This window comes from Miscanthus floridulus, chromosome 15 (assembly GCF_019320115.1).
Source record: "Miscanthus floridulus cultivar M001 chromosome 15, ASM1932011v1, whole genome shotgun sequence".
In the NCBI taxonomy this organism is placed as follows: Eukaryota; Viridiplantae; Streptophyta; class Magnoliopsida; order Poales; family Poaceae; genus Miscanthus; species Miscanthus floridulus.
The window spans coordinates 60,281,833-60,290,559 of record NC_089594.1 but is presented as its reverse complement, the minus strand read 5'-3'; positions in this window follow the sequence as shown (position 1 = coordinate 60,290,559).

Sequence of the window (8,727 nt, the reverse complement as noted above, 5' to 3'; positions counted from 1 at the left end):
CCTTCAGAATACTAATAGTATGCTTCAATGTCCATTTATTAGTAGCATAGTCTTCAAGGATCTAGATTGAAAGTTTGAACATATTGCGACCACGAACAATACATACACATAAGTGACCCTGAGCTTGATGGATGGAGGGTGAAGAACCATGTGGTATAGGAATTTTCCTCCATGTCTCTCCCTCCATATCCACAGCAAGTATCTAAGGGTAAACCCCCAAGTACCCCATAATGTGTAGACAACCGTTAAGATACATAGTTTCTAATGATCTTATTTCTTCTGATCTCTCAATTGTCACACAAGTATTTGGTCCCCATTTAGATTCCTTACAGATCCATGCTATACTTTTAGATGAGTAGATGTCCACACCCTTGCACTCATCATCCTGCTCCTCTTCTATATATTCAATCACATGGAAGTGCGAGGAGGCTATCGGATCGAACCCCGATCGAGCCTCACCAACAGAATGGATGCTAGGCAATAGTTCCTTGAACTTCTTGGGTGCTGGATTATAGACGACATAGCGGTATAATCCATCAGCCCCTCAGCACCAGCATAGGATGAGGCCATTGCAGATATCTAAGATAGCTACATTGTCCAAGGTGAAGGGCAAGAAGGACAAGGATGGGAGTTCACCGATGACATTGGTGTAGCATCGATGGCCATGGTCGATGTCGTAGAAAAAGCTAGCCAGAGTCCGAGGAAGCACCTTATGGTTGTTGTAGTCCTTGATGAGGTGGTTCTAGGAGCAACAGACACATTTGCTACAGAACAAGGAGCAGGCGGGGAGGTGGCGGAGGATCTCAACAATGACATCATCCGTGAGGCTGGCCAATGCGTTCCTCTTGTTGGGAGCCTCCTTCATTTCATCTGTGTGCAGTAGGATAAGAGCTTGCTCAATAATGAGATCACTAAAGAGGAAAATAATCCAACAAAGATCCATTAGTGAAGTCCACAACTCATACCAAAGTGTAACTTTAACAACCATTAACAATTTTCATGGTACGACCTCAAACAAATCTAAAGTAGCACCACATAGATATATATAACTCAAACTAGAGTAGTAGTTAATGGAGCTATAACCATTACAATTCTAGCTAAATCAACTCTATCCATCACACTTACAATTAGTACATGAGCTCAGAGCTTCTTCCATAGGAGACAGACACAGATTAAGAGGACGACAATCAGAATAGTTTTAAAGGTAGAAGCAATGGGCCTATTTGTTTGCCTAGATAGATGGGTATGATCAAGCAAGCACTTCACAATTAACAGGCCTAGTTGCACATAGGCATTTATAGTAACAACACTGAACATATGCATGGACAATCAAACAACATTGATCCATTTAAACATGTCATGATAGAGACATACATCAAATTCAACTTTATTTACTACTTTGCTAATGACTCCAACTCCGAGAACAAGGGAACATAGTAAGGTCTGCCGATGAAGTTTGGCATGACATCACATCTACCATACGGAATGTGATGTGTAGGGATAACATGAACTTTTCTGCTATCCATGTTATATGCTATGAAGACACTTTCCTCCGTAGCCCCAACAAACAAAATCAAATTCCATTCTGGGTGAACTATAACCACTGAGTAGCTCGACTCAAGATCCAAGTAACCAAATTGAACCTTTGTCTTTCCAAACACCTTATGTATGCTGACAATATGCTTCAATGTCCATTTATTAGTAGCACAGTCTTCAAGGATCTAGATTGAAAGTTTGGACATATTGCGACCACAAACAGTACATACACACAAGTGACCCTGAGCTTGATGGATGGAGGGTGAAGAACCATGCGGCATAGGAATTTTCCTCCATGTCTCTCCCTCCATATCCACAGCAAGTATCTAAGGGTAAACCCTCGAGTACCCCATAATGTGCAGACAACAGTTAAGATACACAGTTTCTAAAGATCTCATTTCTTCTGATCTCTCAATTATCACACAAGTATTTGGTCCCCATTTAGATTCCTTATAGATCCATGCTATAGTTTTAGATGAGTAGATGTCCACACCCTTGAACTCATCATCCTGCTCCTCTTCTATATATTCAATCACATTGAAGTGTGAGGAGGCTATCGGATCGAACCCCAATCGAGCCTCACCAACAGAATGGATGCTAGGTAGCAGTTCCTTGAACTTCTTGGTTGCAGGATTGTAGATGACATAGCGGTATAACCCATCAGCCTGTCGGTACTGGCATAGGATGAGGCCATTGTAGATACCTGAGATAGCTACATTGTCCAAGGTGAAGGGCAAGAAGGACAAGGATGGGAGTTCACCAGTGACACTAGTGTAGCATCGATGGCCTTGGTCGATGTCATAGAAGAAGCTGGCTAGAGTCTAGGGCAGCACCTTATGGTTGTTGTAGTCCTTGATGCGGTGGTTCTAGGAGCGACAAACATATTTGCTACAGAACAAGGAGCGAGCGGGGAGGCGGCAGAGGATCTCAACAATGACATCATTCGTGAGGCTGGCCAATGCGTTCCTCTTGTTGGGAGCCTCCTCCATTTCATTGTGTGCAGTAGGATAAGAGATTGCTCAATAATGAGATCACTGAAGAGGAAAATAATCCAACAAAGATCCATTAGTGAAGTCCACAACTCATACCAAAGTGCAACTTTAACAACCATTAACAATTTTCATGGTACGACCTCCAACAAATCTAGAGTAGCACCACATAGATATATATATAACTCAAACTAGAGTAGCAGTTAATGGAGCTGTAACCATTACAATTCTAGCTAAATCAAGTCTATCCACCACACTTACAATTAGTACATGAGCTCAGAGCTTCTTCCATTGGAGAGACAAAGATTAAGAGGACGACAATCAGAATAGTTTTAAAGGCAGAAGCAATGGGCCTATTTGTTTGTCTAGACAGATAGGTTTAGTCAAGCAAGCACTTCACAATTAACAGGCCTAGTTGCACACAGGCATTTATAGTAACAACACTGAACATATGCATGGATAATCAAACAACATTGATCCATTTAAACATGTCGTGATAGAGACATACATCAAATGCAACTTTATTTACTACTTTGCTAATGACTCCAACTCCGAGAACAAGGGAACATAGTAAGGTCTGCCGATGAAGTTTGGCACGACATCACGTCTACCATATGGAATGTGATGTGTAGGGATGACATGAACTTTCCTCCTATCCATGTTATATGCTATGACAACACTTTCCTCCCTAGCCCCAACAAACAAAATCAAATTCCATTCTGGGTGAACTATAACCACTAAGTAGCTTGACTCAAGATCCAAGTAACCAAATTGAACCTTTGTCTTTGCAAACACCTTACGTATGCTGATAGTATGCTTCAATGTCCATTTATTAGTACCATAGTCTTCAAGGATCTAGATTGAAAGCTTAGACATATTGTGACCACTAACAATACATTCACACAAGTTACCCTGAGCTTGATGGATGTAGCGTCTAAAACCACACACCCTGTTAGTAATTTTCCTCCATGTCTTTCCCTCCATATCCATAGCTAGTATATGATGGCCACCCATCGTGTACCCCATATAGTATAGACAACCATTAATAAACACAGTTTCTAAGTTTTCAAATGTCACATGAGCCACCTCGCCCCATTTAGATTCCTTCAACAGACATGTTGCAGTTTTAGATGAGTACATGTCCAAACCCACACACTCACCATCATCATCCTCCAAATATTCAATCACATGGAAGTGCGAGGAGGCTATCAGATCAAACCCTAATCGATCCTCACCAATAGAATGGATGCTAGGCAGTAGTACCTTCAACTTCTAGGTTGCCAGATTGCAGATGACATAGCAGTATCCATCAGCCCCAAGGCACCAGCATAGGATGAGGCTGTTGTAGCAATGTGAGACAGCTACATTGTCAAAGGTGAAGGGAAAGAAGGACAAGGAGGGGTGTTCACCGATGATGCTAGTGTAGTGTCAATGGCCATTCTCATTGTCGTAGAAGCCGGACACAGTCTGAGGCATCAACTTATTGTTGTGCGAGATGAGGCGTTTCCAGGAGCGATAGACACATTTGCAGCAGAACAAGGAGTGAGCAAGGAGGTGGCAGAGGATCTTGACAACAACATCATCTGTGAGGCTAGCCAGTGCATTTCTCTTGTTAGGGCCTCCTCCATTTCATCAATGTGCAGTAGCACGAGAACTTGCTCAATAATGAGATCACTGAAGACAAACCAACAAAGATAGGTATAAGAGGACGACAATTACAACGGTTTTGAAGATAGAAGCAATGGGCCCATTTATTTGCCTAGATAGATAGGTATAATCAAGCAAGCACTTGACAATTAATAGGCCTAGTTGCACACAGGCATTTAGAGTAACAAAACTAAACATATGCAGAAAACCAAGACATCAGTAGAAAACCAACCAGTGCCACCTCCTAGTTTTTTTCATCATCATATCATTGACCTAACAAGATCTCCAATGCTAGAATATTTCTTGTATACCTCATGTCCAAGGAAGGACCAAAATAGTGAAGCAAATAGGAAAATGCGAGAAAGGAGACCTACGGATTAGATCTGTCGCCTCTACTGTGGCACACAACGGACATAGACACGAATGTTGCCACGCTCCACCGGCAAGCCCCGCCGCCTAGCCTCCAAAAGGATGTCGGAGCCACCACAATACATTAGGGATCCTTCGCCGCCGCCGCTAGTCTAACGGGCACAGATTTGTTTTCACTTGAAGGGGAAATATCCAACATAGCTCAACCTATAGGGCATCCGCACAGAGAATATACTACTATAACAACTTCAAAGACATGTCAATACAACCAGGCATCTAACGCAGTGGTAAAGACCGTGCATTCCTTCCTTCTGGTCCTGAGTTTGACTCCTAGGCATTAAGGTTTTTTTTAATTTATTAGACCCTGGCGGCACAAAAGGTATAAGTGACACGCAAGCTGTCGATTCCCACAAGTCGGATAGATATGGAGAAAGGTCCCATAGGTACACATGACACATGAGTCATCAAGTCCCACAAGTCGCATGGTCCCACAGGTACACGTGACACGCAAGCCATCGGGTCCCACAGGTCAGATGGAGATGGAGAACGATCCCATAGGTACACGTGACACGTAAGCCATTGGGTCCCACAGGTCGAATGCAGAAGGGTCCCATAGGTACACATCGGACAGAGAAAGGACCGAGTAGAGACTTTTATGATGAGTTGCAAGCATCATGGATGAGTAACTGCATGTCCCATAGGTACACATCGGATGGAGAAGGGTCCCACAGGTACACGTCGCATGAAGAAAGGATCGAGCGGAGACTTTTATGATGAATTACAAGCATCATGGATGAGTAACTACAGGTCCCAAGGTACACATTGGATGAAGACAGTACCATGCAGAGATCTATGATGAAGCGTCGTTTGTTATAGATCGAATATTATTCATCACAGATGTGTAATTAGTTCAATGATGAAGCCTTATTTGTCATAGTATTAAAGGAGATCATCATAGAAGAGTCACATGAGTGATCTATGATGAAACCCTGTGCCCTTCTATGATGTTTTTTATGATGATGCCTGATTTCATCATAGATAGGGAGGGTTGGAGGATCACCACCACTAAGCTATGTTGAAATAGAAATATTCATCATAAAAAGCGATCTTCTATGACAGTTTTGGATTCATCATTAAGATTTTCATCATAGAATTGGATATTTCTAGTAGTTTGAGTCATCTGGCCAAGCCTCTACTATGCTAGGGTTAGTTATCGGACGCTAAACTTGCATCTAGCATCAGTGTCCGATGCAGTCTGAGCTCCTCCATCTCTTCTCTTCTTCATCCTTTGTGCAAATGTGTTAACTCCAACAAGTTTCCAACACTTGTGTACGTGAGTTAGCATTTTCCAATCATGTTTTCAAGGGATGTTAGCACTCACTAGGTCCTAATGCAAATTCATGGAATTCATTCACCTAGTGGCACTTAGATAACCGCATTAGCGATGAGATCACCCCTCTTAATAGTATGGCTATCTATCATAAATCCAATCACGTACTCTATTGCGTCTTGATCGACAAAACAAAATGGCCCTATTGCTTATACCTTTGCCTTGAGCCCATTTTGTTTTTTGTTTCTTCTTTTCCAAGTTGGAGCACTTGATCACCATCTTTTGGCCATCTCCATCACTTGAATGCCTATTGGCATTTCTTAGCGCAATCACCAAGTGAGGAGGTTTTAAGTCCATCACTAAGATTGAGTTAATCTTAGCAATGCCGCCAAGAAACACCAACTACGATAGTCCTTAAAGATTATAGACAACATCTGCAAGCGTACGGAGCTATCATTGTAGCATTTCACCTAGAAGTATTCAGGGTATCGTTATTTATATTTTTCCAAAGGAGGGCAAGGTATATATATTCTAGCATAGACATAAACATGATTACACACTTGCATAGTGGACCATAGTTCATAACAAGGGTAAAAATGGTATATCATAGATAGTGGACACACATCTAGGCCAACCTCAAGGACAAAAGGAAAACAAAGAGTAAAAGAATATTCCTAAGTGGAGCAGGCATGTTCTAATATAGCTGTGCAAAAAACAGTTGATAATCATACAACGAACATGGTTAGAGCTAGAACTAAATGTGAGATAGGTCGAGAGGCCACTGAGTACTAGTCTGCCAGCATCCTCATGTAACAATTTAGACTCCTACACCCTAGTCGAACATGTGGGGTTACAAGGGATGGACAGGGCTATCACCATGTGTCGCCTACCCCTTAACCGTGGAAAGGGAAATGTATTCACCTGTTTCTCCATACCCAAGCACCATGCTTACATACACAGAAACTACCCAAATTCCCCTGGGTCCCTGACCCTATGGATTGACAGGTAAAGAACTTGGGCACACTCAAAGGCATGATGAACTGCCATCTCAACTTAGCTCTAATTCTACTCATATAAGTTATATGAATGATTAAGCATAAAGTTTTACATGTCAAGATCATAACACACAAACTATATACTAGTTCATATATCATGATCACAACATGAAAACTATAGTCTAGTTCATATGCACTATTTTATGAATGATATGAGAACAAGAACTTGGAAGAACTCATTATAGTATTCATACCAAGAAGTTTCTCTTCTTCCAAGGAGACAAGCTCTCTATGATAGATTTGCCCTTGCTCACAAATACTACTAAAAGCTAAAAAAGACTAAGAGGTGGTAGTGAGGTAGAGGATCCAAATGAATGTGTGTCTTGAGAATGAGCTCTAGCCCTTATTTATACTAGCTGATGGTCGGTTCTATGTAGATAAATTAGGAAACCATCAGAAACTGCCATTGCATGCCGCCATGCATGAGTTGGTGGAAGCCGGGCCTAGGTGGTAGCAACAGGGGTGTGGCCACACCCCTAGTGCCTCCGCACCTAGGTAGGGCTGGCTCATGTCTGCCTTCAAGTGATCGGTTCCTGGCTAGGCCTGGGCCCCATCCACGTTGGTATCCAGCCTAGGTAGGTTGTGTAGGTGGGCTTCTCTTCTTATTTCCTTCAGTGTATTTCTGCTTTACACCTTCTGTGTGCACCTTTTGGTATGTTTTCCACTTGTATTCGAATATGTGACCTACAAAACTTGTTTTCTCGAATACAAGTGGAACTAGGTCAATAGTAAAGGCATATGTGTCAAAAGTATGTTTATTTCTCCTATGTCGGATGATAATTAGTGGTTAGAAATGGTTGTTAGTGATTGCCAACAAATCCCCCAAGCGTAACCTTTGCTCATCCTAAGCAAATAGCTAAGTACTTGGTTGTTGATCAGGAGTTACTACTATGTCGATACAATTCACAAGTGCCATGTCTATAACAAGGTATTCTTCTATAGTTCAAATAAGTCGGCATTTTATCCACCCTTTACCTTGATCCCTGTGGGGCATATAGCTTTTTCAAGTTCTTGGGCGCTTGCAAGATAGAACGGTTATAACAGAATCACTAATCATTCATTCCTTGATTAACCATCTATCCAGAGGTTTTATGAGTTTTGCAAAATAAATATAAGTTCCTTGAATGATTCTCTCAATCGCTCGATGTGTATGAAACCTCACCAAGGCATTTGGTATTTGCCTTCTTGTCATATCCTACCACTAAAGCTTTTGAGTGGAGTTTTTGGATAGGTATGAAAGTGGGGCATACTTGCTTCACATATTTTGCCAAGTCAAAAACCGGACCTTAAGGAGATGCAAGTCATACACTTTGATCAAGATGTGTAAGTGTGTGGAATTTTTGTAATGTTCCTAATTCTAAATATTTTTTGTACTCATTTGAATCATGACTCTCTCTCTCTCTTTGGATGAGTGACTCTTATTTGAATGTATGGGCTATCTTTATTTCTTTCTTCTCTTTTCTTTTCTTTTCTTCATGCTCTTTGGCATGCATTTTTTCTCTCATGCCTTTTGGCATGGATATTTTTCTTTTCTCTCTTCTTTTTTTAGCATAACCCAAACTATTCTTTTTGGCACATGAAGTTTTTGAGAGAGAGACACATGATACATGAATGGAGTAATTATTTGGGTGGATAGAAAAAGCATATTTTTGCGTAACTCTCAGTGCAAGAGTCAGTAGTTTATTTATGGGTGTACGTGTGTCTTAATCATCGGTGTATGACGAGAATCTCAACACGGGTCACAATAATTTGACAAAGCTTAATGCTCAAACAAGTAGCATATGACTAAGGTTTTTAATTT